This window comes from Onychostoma macrolepis, chromosome 03 (assembly GCF_012432095.1).
Source record: "Onychostoma macrolepis isolate SWU-2019 chromosome 03, ASM1243209v1, whole genome shotgun sequence".
Lineage (NCBI taxonomy): Eukaryota > Metazoa > Chordata > Actinopteri > Cypriniformes > Cyprinidae > Onychostoma > Onychostoma macrolepis.
In genome coordinates, this window is record NC_081157.1 from 47,180,419 (window position 1) to 47,194,472 (window position 14,054).

Consider the following 14,054-nt stretch of genomic DNA (forward strand, 5'->3'; position numbering starts at 1 on the left):
GGACCTGGAAGAGGCTGGTGACCAGGGAGCCCCTCCCATCATCATAGACCACAACTTGAACCACAACTTGACCCCAAAGATCTAGTTAATTACAGACCGATCTCAAATCTCCCTTTTCTGTCAAAGATACTAGAAAAGGTAGTATCCTCACAATTATATTCCTTCTTAGAGAAAAATGGTATCTCCAGTCAGGATTTAGACCGTACCATAGTACTGAGACTGCTCTCATTAGAGTTACAAATGACCTGCTTCTATCATCTGATCGTGGTTGTATCTCTTTATTAGTTCTACTGGATCTTAGCGCTGCGTTCGACACTATCGACCACAACATTCTTTTGAATAGACTAGAAAACTTTGTTGGCATTAGTGGAAGTGCCTTAGCATGGTTCAAATCGTACTTATCTGACCGCCATCAGTTCGTCGCCTTGGAATTATAAGGGTCTATCGGACATTTTTGTCAAAATTGAGTTATTCACATATTCTTATTCTGTGACAACTTACTTACATTATGTGATGGGTTTTTTTTTTAAAGTGTTGTACATTTTAGGACTTTTTATTTAGAAAACAAAAAGGTTCTATCTACAAAGTCGAACTCTAACTTGGTTCTATAAGGTTCTATCTGTGAATCCGCCAATCAGCACTTCTAATGCACAAAAGCGGACCAATCAGGATCAACGTTCTTTGTCATGTCACCTGACTGCTCCGTAACACCAGGGAAGATTAAACATTAAACAACAATAATTACGTGTCTGCATAATCAATAAGTGCATTTCACCTTTATTCCACAAAGTGGCACTGTTTAAAACATAATGATGATGTGATTTTTCACTCATAATTAGCGCATGCATAAAACAAATAATCATCTGCAAACTGGCTTGAATGGCTTTACTGCAGAGCAATTACTGCACATAATGAAATATAAGTGTCACTGTCGTTTGATGGTGGATGTGGTGAATAGCGATCACCACATGTTGTTTTTGAAGAGGCTGAAAACGATAGTTTTGATAATATATTGAGATCGTGAATATGAGCCAGATGCTGAATGTATACTGGGGAAATACACTCTGACCATGGCAGTGATGGTAAAAATCATCTGCTCAAATCAAACCCTTCTAAGTTTCAAAAAGTAAGAAAGTATGCTTATTTTATTCTTTTTTTATTTTATTTTATGTTCTTAAAATATCAGGAGAGTTTGCTATTGCAGCAATTAGAGATCCATCCATGCTATAAGTCTGGGTCGCTAAAGACCCGAATATGTAATGATTGGCGAAATATTCATGCAGTTTAAAGTCTTAAAATGTCTTAAATTTTACAACATTAAGCCTTAAATATCAAAGTGTCAACAATTTAAATTATGGGGTCTTAATTACAACAATAAACGTCAGCATGTTATCTCGGCCATACTGATTTAAAGAGAATGCCATTTTCCCGCTTTTTGTGGAATAAAGTCCTGGTCAGATGGATTAGAGTAACGTTAGCTGCCTTAACTGTTCCCTCAATGTGTTTAATTACCTACTATAATCCTAGCTAAAATTAACATTAGCACTGAAAAAAATATTTAGTATTGCCCTTTGTGCCTAACTTAACTAAGAAAAAATTATTTGTCCTAAAATATGGAATAAATGTGATAAAGCATTAAATTTACGTATAAATTTAAACACTAGTTTTATGTTTTAAAACAAATTATAAAAAAACTTTTGTATTTCTTGAAAATTGCTGCTTCAATTAATGTTTTGCAAGATAGAACCTTATAATTCCAAGCGGAAAATGACTTTTTAGAATTAGAAGGTTCTATCTGCATTTGACCTGTTCTAAAAATCCCCATTTAAAAATTTGAGAGGATTTTGATATTGTACATTTAGAATACATTTAGGGTCTCTGTCATTTTCATGTAGGAAAGAGACTTGTTCCCCATATAATTTTTGCTATATGGAATGCAAAAACTTTGAAGCTCAATATCTCAAAACCACTCAGAATGCAGATAGAACCTTATAATTCCAAGGCGATGAGTTCGTAGCAGTGAATGAAGAGGTATCATGTCAATCACAAGTGCAGTATGGAGTACCTCAAGGCTCAGTACTAGGGCCGTTACTTTTCACGCTTTACATGTTACCCTTGGGAGATATTATCAGGAGACATGGTGTTAGCTTTCACTGTTATGCTGATGATACTCAGCTCTATATTTCTTCGCGGCCCAGTGAAACACACCAAATTGAGAAACTAACGGAATGCATAGTCGATATAAAAACTGGATGACGAGTAATTTCTTACTTCTAAATTCTGAAAAAACAGGGATGTTAATTATCGGACCTAAAAACCCCACATGTAATAACCTAGAACACTATCTAACACTTGACGGCTGCTCTGTCAATTCTTTTTCATCAGTTAGGTGTTAGGTGTGCTGTTTGATAGCAATCTTTCATTTGAAAGCCATGTTTCTAGCATCTGTAAAATTGTGTTTTTCCATCTCAAAAACATATCTAAATTGCGACCTATGCTCTCAACGTCAAATGCAGAAATACTAATTCATGCGTTTATTCAACCAACAATCCTTGGATCTCAGCAGATCTCTTTCTTAGCTTTTTTTCCACTTTCTACCTGGGAAGAAACTCCCAATCACCACCGAGGCAGAATAACATCTTTTGGAGTTCATCACCCTTCAAACCCGGAAGAGCTTGAAGAACTCCAACATCACCAAACCTTCAAACCATCAGAACTTTCACCCGAGACTACATCCGGACACTCGTTCAATGAACAAAGGTAATGCAAGTATCGTACATTTAACTAAATGAAACAGAGGTTTAGTATAAGATATAGACCCCGTTATTGCACAGGTGTGCCTTAGGCTGGCCACAATAAAAGGCCACTCTAAAATGTGCAGTTTTATCACACAGCACAATTCCACAGATGTTGCAAGTTTTGAGGGAGAGGGCAATTGGCATGCTGACTGCAGGAATGTCCACCAGAGCTGTTGCCCGAGAACTGAATGTTCATTTCTCTACCATAAGCCGTCTCCAAAGGCGTTTCAGAGAATTTGACAGTACATCCAACCGGCCTCACAACCGCAGACCACGTGTAACCACACCAGCCCAGGACCTCCACAACCAGCATCTTCACCTCCAAGATCGTCTGAGGCCAGCCACCCGGACAGCAAACAATCGGTTTGCATAACCAAAGAATTTCTGCACAAACTGTCAGAAATAGTCTCAGGGAAGCTCATCTGCATGCTCGTCGTCCTCATCGGGGTCTCGATCTGACTGCATTTCGTCGTCGTAACCGATTTGAGTGGGCAAATGCTCACATTCGATGGCGTCTGGCACTTTGGAGAGGTGTTCTCTTCACGGATGAATCCCGGTTTTCACTGTACAGGGCAGATGGCAGACAGCGTGTATGGCGTCATGTGGGTTAGCGGTTTGCTGATGTCAATGTTGTGGATCGAGTGGCCCATGGTGGCGGTGGGGTTATGGTATGGGCAGGCGTATGTTATGGACAACGAACACAGGTGCATTTTATTGATGGCATTTTGAATGCACAGAGATACCGTGACGAGATCCTGAGGCCCATTGTTGTGCCATTCATCCACGACCATCACCTCGTGTTGAAGCATGATAATGCACGGCCCCATGTTGCAAGGATCTGTACACAATTCCTGGAAGCTGAAAACATCCCATTTCTTGCATGGCCAGCATACTCACCGGACATGTCACCCATTGAGCATGTTTGGGATGCTCTGGATCGGCGTATACGACAGCGTGTTCCAGTTCCTGCCAATATCCAGCAACTTCGCACAGCCATTGAAGAGGAGTGGACCAACATTCCACAGGCCACAATCAACAACCTGATCAACTCTATGCGAAGGAGATGTGTTGCACTGCATGAGGCAAATGGTGGTCACACCAGATACTGACTGGTTTTCGGACCCTCCCCCCCGGACTCCCCCAATACAGTAAAACTGCACATTTTAGACTGGCCTTTTATTGTGGCCAGCCTAAGGCACACCTTTGCAATAGTCATGCTGTCTAATCAGCATCCTGATATGCCACACCTGTGAGGTGGATGGATTATCTCGGCAAAGGAGAAATGCTCACTAACACAGATTTAGACAGATGTGTGAACAATATTTGAGAGAAATAGGCCTTTTGTGTACATAGAAAAAGTCTTAGATCTTTGAGTTCAGCTCATGAAAAATGGGGGCAAAAACAAAAGTGTTGCGTTTATAATTTTGTTCAGTGAATTTAGCAGTGGCGAGCGGTGACTTTAACCAGATATGCTGAGTGCTAAGATTAAGATGTCCCCTACTCATCGGCTTTTAGGACACACAAGAGAAATCACAGACAAATACTTGGCATCACAGGTGAAAGGAAGAGGAGGGCCATCGGTAACAGCATAGAGGCAGCAGAGAAAGCCTTTAGATGGATTTGGATCAAGAGAGCAGATCTGTGGGAGAGTGCTACTAGGGCACAAGCTGAGGCTTGATCAACCTCAGCTGGGTCGCCCGAGAGAGCGTGTCTGATGTTCAAGAGACCTGAAACACCCAATGACCATGGGAAACATCACTGATGATGTGCCCTAGTAAAGCATCAGAACATAGGCAGAGGGTGAACCAACTCCAGGGTAAGGCTAAAAACAGCCAAATGTATTAAACATAAACCCATTTTTTTTTAGGCAAGAACATGCAGACATGGGTGTCATGTAGGCTAATAAAATATTTTTAATGGGACTGAATTTGTATTGAACATAATTACAGTTTAATAATAAAAAAATAAAAACATTAGAAATTGTTAATTATATAACGTTTCCTTTCCACGGTTATTCAAACAGCAAATAAATTATATATAGAAAGTGACATTATCGCTAACTTTGATATTTCGCGTATGGAAGCCCGTTTCTGCCACTGAATAATAAAAAAAAAAGGTTATTGCGACTTTTTAAATCGCCCCAAAAAAGTCAGAATTGCGACTTTTTATCTCACAATTCTGACTTTATAACTCACAATTGTGAAACTTCATTAAACATTCATTATTTGAGTTTATATCTCGCAATACTGAGAAAAAAAACAATGGGCCTCAGGATCTCGTCATGGTATCTCTGTGCATTCAAAATGCCATCAATAAAATGCACCTGTGTTCGTTGTCCATAACATACGCTTGCTCATACCATAACCCCACTGCCACCATGGGCCACTCGATCCGCAACGTTGACATCAGCAAACCGCTCACCCACACGACGCCATACACGCTGTCTGCCATCTGCCCTGTACAGTGAAAACCGGGATTCATCCGTGAAGAGAACACCTCTCCAAAGTGCCAGACGCCATCGAATGTGAGCAGATGGTCTGCCGAGGAATTTAAGTAGCATTGCTCTCTACGGAAGTACCTGTACATTAAGGCTCCCTATTAAATCACTTGAAGAGGAGTTCAAGGTGCTGCGCGTAAGGGAGGATCCAAAAGTTTCTGGAGCAGAAATAGCAGTTAGGAGCAGGAGGAAGTAGTAGAGAGCAGAGTTGGCAGTGGAGCAAGCAGAATCACTGCTACGCCATGGAATTTTGGTGGGAGCAGTGGCCAGAGGAAGAGCTGGGCTAGGTACTGTACCCCCGGTACGATAAGGCTCAAGGTAAGGACTGGAGGCAACTAATCCAAAACGAGGTGAGAGCAGTTATTGGAGAAAAAAGATCCAGCAGAGCTGTGGGACTGAGGCAGCAAGGTGCCTGGACCAGGTGGGAGCAGGCTGTGAAGAGGAAGGTCTCAAGGAGACCTGTGGCGGTCAGAACCACACCGTATTAGGTTCTTGGTACAAGCTGTCTACGATGTTCTTCCCAGCCCATCCAACCTGCACCAGAGAAAGGGGACACTGGAGCATATTCTATGCAGCTGCTCAAAGGCCCTGGGGGATGGTCAGTACCACTGGCAGTATGACCAAGTGCTCAAGACCAATCGCAGAAAGCATCAGTAGTGCCATTACCAGCTTCAAGGGGTTGAAACCCTCAAAGCAAACCATCAGTTTCACCAGAGCTGGAGAGAAACCAAAGACAACACCTGAATCAACAGCAGGGCTTCTTTATACAATTTAGGACTGGCAACATGTTGTCAAGATCAACCTCAGACCTGACATCGTTTTAGTGTCAGAGGCATCAAAGAATGTTGTCATGCTGGAGCTCACAGTGCCATGGGAAGATCACATGGAGGAGGCCAATGAGCGGAAGAGAGAGAAATATGACGGCCTTGTCTGCGTCTGCCATGCACAAGGACGGAAGGCAAGGTGCTTACCTGTGGAGGTAGGGTGCAGAGGCTTTGCAGGACAGTCTCTCTGTAGGGATTTTACTGCACTCAGCATTACAGGTGATAGGAAGAGGAGGGCCATCGGTAACCACATAGAGGCAGCATTGAAAGCCTCAAGATGGATTTGGATCAAGAAAGCAGATCTGTGAGAGAGAGTGCTGCTAGGGAACAAGCTGAGGCTTGAACAACTTCAGCTCGCCAGAGAGAAGCTGTCTGATGTTCGAGAGACCTGAAACACCCGATGACCTTGGGAAACATCACTGATGATGTGCCCTAGTAAAGCATCAGAAGATGTTTCATTACAACCAGTACGCAGCCAACAAGTGCAATGGACAGCGCTGTCATCTGAAAATCACCCTTAACAGATGAAAGGATAGTAACTTACGACAAAGATGTCGCTTTCCTCATTGGACATTCAAACGAATGTTTTATTCTAAATATGAGATTGAACTGAAGAATGAATGCTGGATCAGATGCAGGTAATCACATTCACTCAGTCAATCTCTCTCTGTAATACAATAAGCTTTTAATGAAGCAACTCAACATTCCTTCATTCCTTACTAGTTCTAAAGTGACATTTTCAAATTAATAACGGAGGCTTGGGCTCAGCTGTTAAACTGCCAAATTTAGTATTGAATCCATGGTGGAAGGAAGTAGTTCTGCAAAAACAAGGGCTTTTAAAGACATTCTGTTGTTGTTTCTAAGGCCCTGTCCACACGGAGACGCGTTTAGCTGTATAAGTAAAAATTTTGTATCGTATCGGCATTTCATCCAGATGGATCCGGCGTTTTGGGAGCGTGAAACCGCTGTTTTTTGAAACTGGGTCCCAGAGTGGATATATCTGAAAACGGCGCCTTTGCGTTGCCGTGTGTACAGCCAATCCGTATATTTTGTGAAATGATGATGTCATCACCCCACCTTTCGCCCCTAGTCAGACTCCGCTACGTCACGTAACCGCAACAACAATAACATGAAAAAACACTGAACGATTGTCTTTTTTAGGGCTGGTAAACGATTAAAATTTTTAATCTAATTAATTACATGATGTGGTGATTAATTCATCTTGAAGGAGTGGATCGCAGATCTACAACGGCCTTCATAATAATATTAATTATAATATTTCTTGAATAATTATTAATCAAAGTTACATTTATGCATGTTAGAAAATAAGTTGAATATGGCTTTAGTCTGCCTTTTTACTCTCTAAGATGCTGCTCTCAGTGTGTGTGTGTGTGTGTGTGTGTAGTTAACTATATTTGATAAGATTCAGGGCAGAGCCTGGCAACCTTGAAGTACAGATAAGTTTTCTCTGCATATGTGTGTGAATGTCTATCTTTGCAGCTAGATGCAGAGAGAGAGCTCTATGAGGAAATTATCATTTGCCATCACCCTGATGTCCATGGTAACAGATATACTTTTTTGAGAGACCTATTGCTTCTGACCTCTGATCACTGGTCACCAAAACAATCACTAAAAGATATGCTTGAAGTTCTTACGTCCATATGTGAAGATTGTCTAAGTTTAGAGTATAATTACTGGTTTTTCTAACATGTATGCAGAGTGGCCTACGAACTCCATCGTGAGTATTGAAGCTGAATTCTGCCTGAAACTGCAATCTATTTTCTTCAGTAAATTTTTCTTCAATTGATTGCATCTCTGACTCTTGGTCTTCATTCAACACACCTGGTCCTTGGGTCTTAAATGTAAATTCCCCTACAATCTAATTAATCGCAAACTAATCACACATCAAATTTGGCTGAGAAGTTACTCCCAAAAGATAATTGGAAGTCATTGTTGTGTAAAGCATCAAACAGACATTACAAATATATGGGATATTCAAAATATGCTGCATGTATGACATGTCTAAGTGTCCTAAAATTAAGGCATAGACATAGTATTTTTACATTTTTTAACTGGCTCATCTTTATCCTCAGGGGTGGGCAATTCTAACCCTTGAGGTCCACGGTCCTGCACGGTTTAGCGCCATCCCTAAACAATTATATAATGTAATTTATGTAACAAAATGTAATTTTTTTTATGTAATCCTTAAGACTTTTGTCAGATTTTTCAGATGTGTTTGATCAGGTTTGGAGCTAAACGCTGTAGGATGGTGGCCCTCTAGGATCAGGGTTGTACACCCCTGTTCTACCATAAAATTAGCTGTGTGAAACCCTACAAGAGAAAAATCTAGTTAAAAATGCAAAGATGTAGTCAACTAAATGTAATATCCATTTTACATGCAAATATTCACATTTGCACAATTTTTAAACTCAAAATAAATAGAAAGGGGATTGTGTACAAGGGGGCCTAGAGGCCAGAAAGCCCTATAAGGCTCTTCCCTAAGGGAATGTGAATTCTACTGAGGGGGCTCTACTCTTCTTGATGCAATGTTTAACCCCCATCCACCCCCCTCCCCACTTCTCTAAGATATTTTTTATCAAGGGGCTCCCCCTTGTATTTTATGCGATTCTGTGTATTTTCTACACCCCCTCCCACCCCCCATAACCACCAAGGGGAAAAGCCAAACCCCCACAAAACACCCCACCCCACCCCTCACACACCCACCAGCCCATACCACCCCATAATTCACAATAATGTAATAATCGGAACTGGGGGCACAATTTACCTTGTGACACCATTCATTGTCAATACTGAGGATAATCCTTTATTATACCCCAAGCAGGCAACGTGTCTCAGGAGGTACGTATATTTCCAAATGCGATAAAAAAACAACAAGAACAACATATGACTTAATTTTCTTTTTCAACATGTCAAGACAATGTTCACAATTAATACTACGATAATTCACGAGTTCACACTTACATATAATTAGCTGGAGTATAGTAATGCGTATTTGGCGTGTTGTCCGGGGAAGGGCTCCGAGCTCGGGAATTGCCCGAACCCAGAGTAAAACATCATTAGTTGTATTGATTTTTTTGCTGAAAAAAGTAAGATTAATATATGCCTACTTTCTACATGTTCTGAATGTTTAGCCCCATGGGCAGGCAAGTTGGATTTAGGTCAAACTGACAAAACGAGCACAGAAAATTTGAACAAAGTGATGTGACCCTCATACTCCAATCAACCTCAGCTATGACAACAATAACAGTATTGGATGAAAAATTATTCCTTGTGCCTCCTACGAGACTAAAGAGTATGTATCTCGTGGTACACGTTGCCTGCTTTAGGGTTAAGAGCAGGGAAATCTAAAGTTCGACCTGATATTGTAAATTAAATCTTGAGTGTGTTTTTTAGATTTGGGTTTGCTTGCAATATCACTTTCTGTTGGGTGCCTGTGCATGCTGGGGTGATCGGAATGAGCAGGCAGATTATATAGCGAAGGAGAGCTTAGAAAGAGAAATAGATATTCATGTATCCTTGGGAAAGGTGGAACTGAGGGAAAGAGTTAAAGAGGGCTTAATAAAAGAATGGCAGAGAGGACGGGAAAAGGAAATCAAAGGTAGACATTATTTTTCTACTCAACCTAAAGTTAGGGAAAAAATGTTTTTGTATTTGTCCATCCCGTAGGGACTGTGTAGATTGAGGTTGGGGCACTGTGGGTTAAATTATTTTTTGTATATTGTAGGAAAGCATATTTCTAGATTATGTGAATGTGGGAATATGGAAACAGTAGGGCATGTTTTCTTGGGATGTAGGAAGTATAATGTTGAAAGAAAGGAACTTTTTGATAAATTGGCAGAACTTGGAGTTGAAGTGTTTTCTGTTACTACTTTGTTTGGACATAGTGACAAGCATAAACTGATCTCTGAGGCAGTTCTTCAGTTCTTGCATAATTCAGGACTGTATATAAGAATTTAGTTCAAACTTTGACCTGTGGAGGGCAGTAATACGCCCAGTAGCGTCTACACTGCCGGAAAGATATAAGAAGAAGGACTCGTTGCTTGAACCGGTGTCATGAGAAATCGAGTCCCCCCTCGAAGTCGAATCCGCTTAGGACCCCGAGTGATCCCATTGCCTAAATAAATACATAAAGATATTAATGTAAAAACGTATGGCTTACTATATAGTGCATAATAGAACAAAATAGTGCATAATGAAACAAATTAAATGTAATTTCTTACACTTGATTAACTGCTAATTAAGAAACAAAAGTAATAATATCCTATTAATTGAAAAAAAATGAAAATCATTAATTAGTTTTATTTTTAAAATAAAACATTTAACACTTAATTTAACAATTAAAAAAAAAAATTATTGTGAATGCATGTAGGATAAGCGCAAATTCCTGTATAGAATAAGCTATGTAGCTAATCAGGTATCTGTATGCTATGGTAGTACATAAGCTAACTAATACATACATTAATTATCATTGTAACGTAGTTTAAACTGCATTTATCATAACATAATTTTGTAGGAATTGTAATCAGGCACTGAAGAGAGTACCTGTTAAAAGTAATTTGAGCCAATGGGATCGCTTTGGGTCCTAATGGGGCCGAATTTCGAGGGGGAACTCGATTTGTCACCACACCGGCCATACGGTTGAAATTCATTTTCTACCTATTAGATTGTGTTTTATCTACACCTATCCCAACACTAAACCTACCCCTTACAAGAACGAAAAAAAAAATAGTAATTATTGTTGTACAGTGTAACAAAAATTACGTTGTGTTGATGTGCGCATGCCCAGTAGCGCCATACTTATCCCTTCTAGCTCGCACCACTGAAATGCTTTTTTTTTTTTTTTTTTTAATTGAATCACTCAAATTCAACATTTTACAGTAGCCAGGGGGTGAACACACACACACACACACACACACACACAATTACAATGAAATAGAAAAAAATTAAATAATAATAATAATAATAATAAAATTACATAAAAACATGGAAATGTTTACATATATTAATACACTTAACAGCTTTCTTGTTTATCAAAGTGTAAATAGATTGTAGGTATTGCTTAACTTCTGATTTCAAAATGAGAAACAATGGTTTGTAATTGTCGTACTTACATTTATGTATACTAAACTTTGCCAGCAAAAGTAATAAATTAATCAGATAATATTCTTTATGGAATGACATGTTGTAAGTGAAAAAAACAAAAAACATTTTCAAAACAAAGTTGAAACCTGGGCACGATATGATCTCTAACAAATGAGCAGAAGTCTGACCAAAAATTGGCTGAGTAAGGACAACTCCAAAATAAATGAAAAAATGTTTCTGTAGACCACAAAATGTACATAGCATATCAATATCACAGTTAAATCTGTTTACAAGGAAATAGTTACTGGGGTAATATTTATAAATGAGTTTGAAAGAAATTTATTTTACTTTATTTGTGATTAAATATTTAGGAGGTAATTTCCAGATTTTATGCCATATCAAACCATCAACACAGCTTTTCCAGAAAGTTACAATAGGAGGTCTAAAGACAACATCCTTTTGAAAAAGGGCCTGAAATTGACGATTATTGTGTTGCACCACTGAAATTCTTACTCCAACATGCGACTAGTGTTCTTGTCATCCAGAACTCTCAACTAGAGGGCTGCATTGGGTTTGGGCTCCCGTGGGACCCAATGCAAATCTCGCGGGAGCGGGCAGTTTTACCTTTGCTGCAGGCAGGAGTGGGTGGTCAGAAAATTTTGCGGGAGACCCGCAGGAAAGGTGGGATTTGGAGTGTAATAGAAATGGAACACACAAAGTTAAGAAGAAAATTAAAGCAGCTGTTTACTTGACAAAAGCAAAGCAAGTCAGACATCTGGAAACAATTCTCAATTGTCACTGAAAAAAAAATGGGAAAGAATTAAACTTAGTAAGTTGCGATAAATGTGCAAAAGTGTTTGTTTACAACGGACATAAATCTGACACCTCTGCCCTGAGGCGACATACCTATATTTTCTAAGGTCTGTGTGTTTATTTATTTAATAAGTTTTTTTCACGTGTGGTGCTTTGGTTTAGCATTAGGCCTACTTCATCTTATTTAAATGCAACCATGTTTAAAGCCTGTTATTCTGGATGCTAACTTGTAACGAATATATAGTCTCAGTATTTGTGTACATTTTTCACAAGCTCTGAGAGAAAGTCCGCGGGAGCGGGCGGGAGTTGACACAAACATTGCGGGTGTTCTGTCGATTTGTGCTACCTCCCATTAAAACAGTTGTTACGTCCCTATGTGTGACGCTGGGTCATTGGTTGAGTGTTTTGTTTTTGTACTTTTTTGGTTTTTGTTTGATTTAGTTTGTATGGTTTAGTATATAGTGTGCTTTGACGGCCGTGTAAAAACATCTTGCCTATGTGCTGTCCTGAAGCCTTTGTCCTTTATTATTTGAAAGCCCTAGAAAGCTTTTAGTGTTTTGTTAAAACTGGACTGGAGGTGAAGGGGGTAGGTAAATTATGTCACGTGACTTACATGGTGCACATTTAGGTTTATTTCATTGTCTAGACACCCTAGGTTAGGGACTTGTGCCGCTTTCTGTATGTTTTTGTTTGGTTAGTTAGTGTAGCTGAGTTATGACGTCTTGGACGTTGAAGATTGTTTTTTTTATATATTTTTTCTTTTCTTAGTTTAGGATTAGATTAATATGGGTTAGTAAGATTTCTTCTGGTTTTTGTTAATTTCTTTCTTTTGGCACGGTCCAGGCTCCCTTCATTCTCCCCAGTTCTTTAATAGGCTGAGGCTGCCGGTGTGTCTAGTTTTTATTTATTTATCTTATATACATTGTTTATTTTGGGTGAAAATAATTGTCACAATCTTTAAAAAACCAAGTTTGTTTGATTCATTCTCTCTGGCGTTAGTTACTCTTTTACACATACAGACTGTAATGTTGACAGTGATCCGATCTGGTCTAATGTTCCCCTTCTTAATCTCTAGACGTTTAACACTCAAAGAAGGGTCGTAACACAGTAGGTAGTACAATTCGACAATGAAAAATGCTACCTGTCAAATTATGATTTATTAATGTCTACACCTACCAAAACCCTGAACCTACCCTTACAGTAATGCAAATACAGTAATTATGTGTTATATTCGCGGTTGTGGCTAGAAGGGATAAAGCTACCGGAAACCAACAATAAATAATTTTTTCTACCTATTAGATTGTGTTTTATCGATATCTACACCTACCCCAACCCTAAACCTACCCATACAGTAATGCAGATACATTAAATATTGTTGTTGAAAAAGGACGCAATATTGATTTGCGCATGCGCAGTAAGCCCTGGTAGGAAAATCTGACGGGTAGGATAAAATGTCAGGACATGGGCGTGGGCGGGAGTGGAACACGCAGGTTGCGGGAGCGGGCGGTCCTGGTCAGAAATTCAGCGGGAGCGGGTTTAAGAAAACAGTCCCGCAGAGGGCTTTACTCTCAACCACTCCGTTGGAGCTTCGTGACTCAGAAATCTTCCAAGTCTTGCAAACAGACTCTGAGAAGAACTCTGGGCGTGTCACACTTACGCAACCAAGCAACGCCCATTCACCAAGAGGGCTTTCCCAAAAAGATGTCATCCAAACGGCAGATCGACAACCAACCAGTGACGGGATTCCCTCCGCCAGGAAAGGAAACCCCTGCTGTCAGTTTTCACCAAAATGCAAGTAAAACAAAATCTCTTTGCTAGCTTGAAAACTGGTGCTAAAGCCTTTTAAGCAGTAAAGATAAGCAAAATCTCTACTTTTGTTATTTTCTCAGGTTGCGATCTAAGAAGTAGTGGCAAGTGCTAGATTTTGGGACTTCATGCAAACGCAGTAACTCCCACCTTCAGAACCGTGTGTGTGTGTGTGTGCGCGCGCGCGTGCATGCGTATGTGTGTGGACTGGTA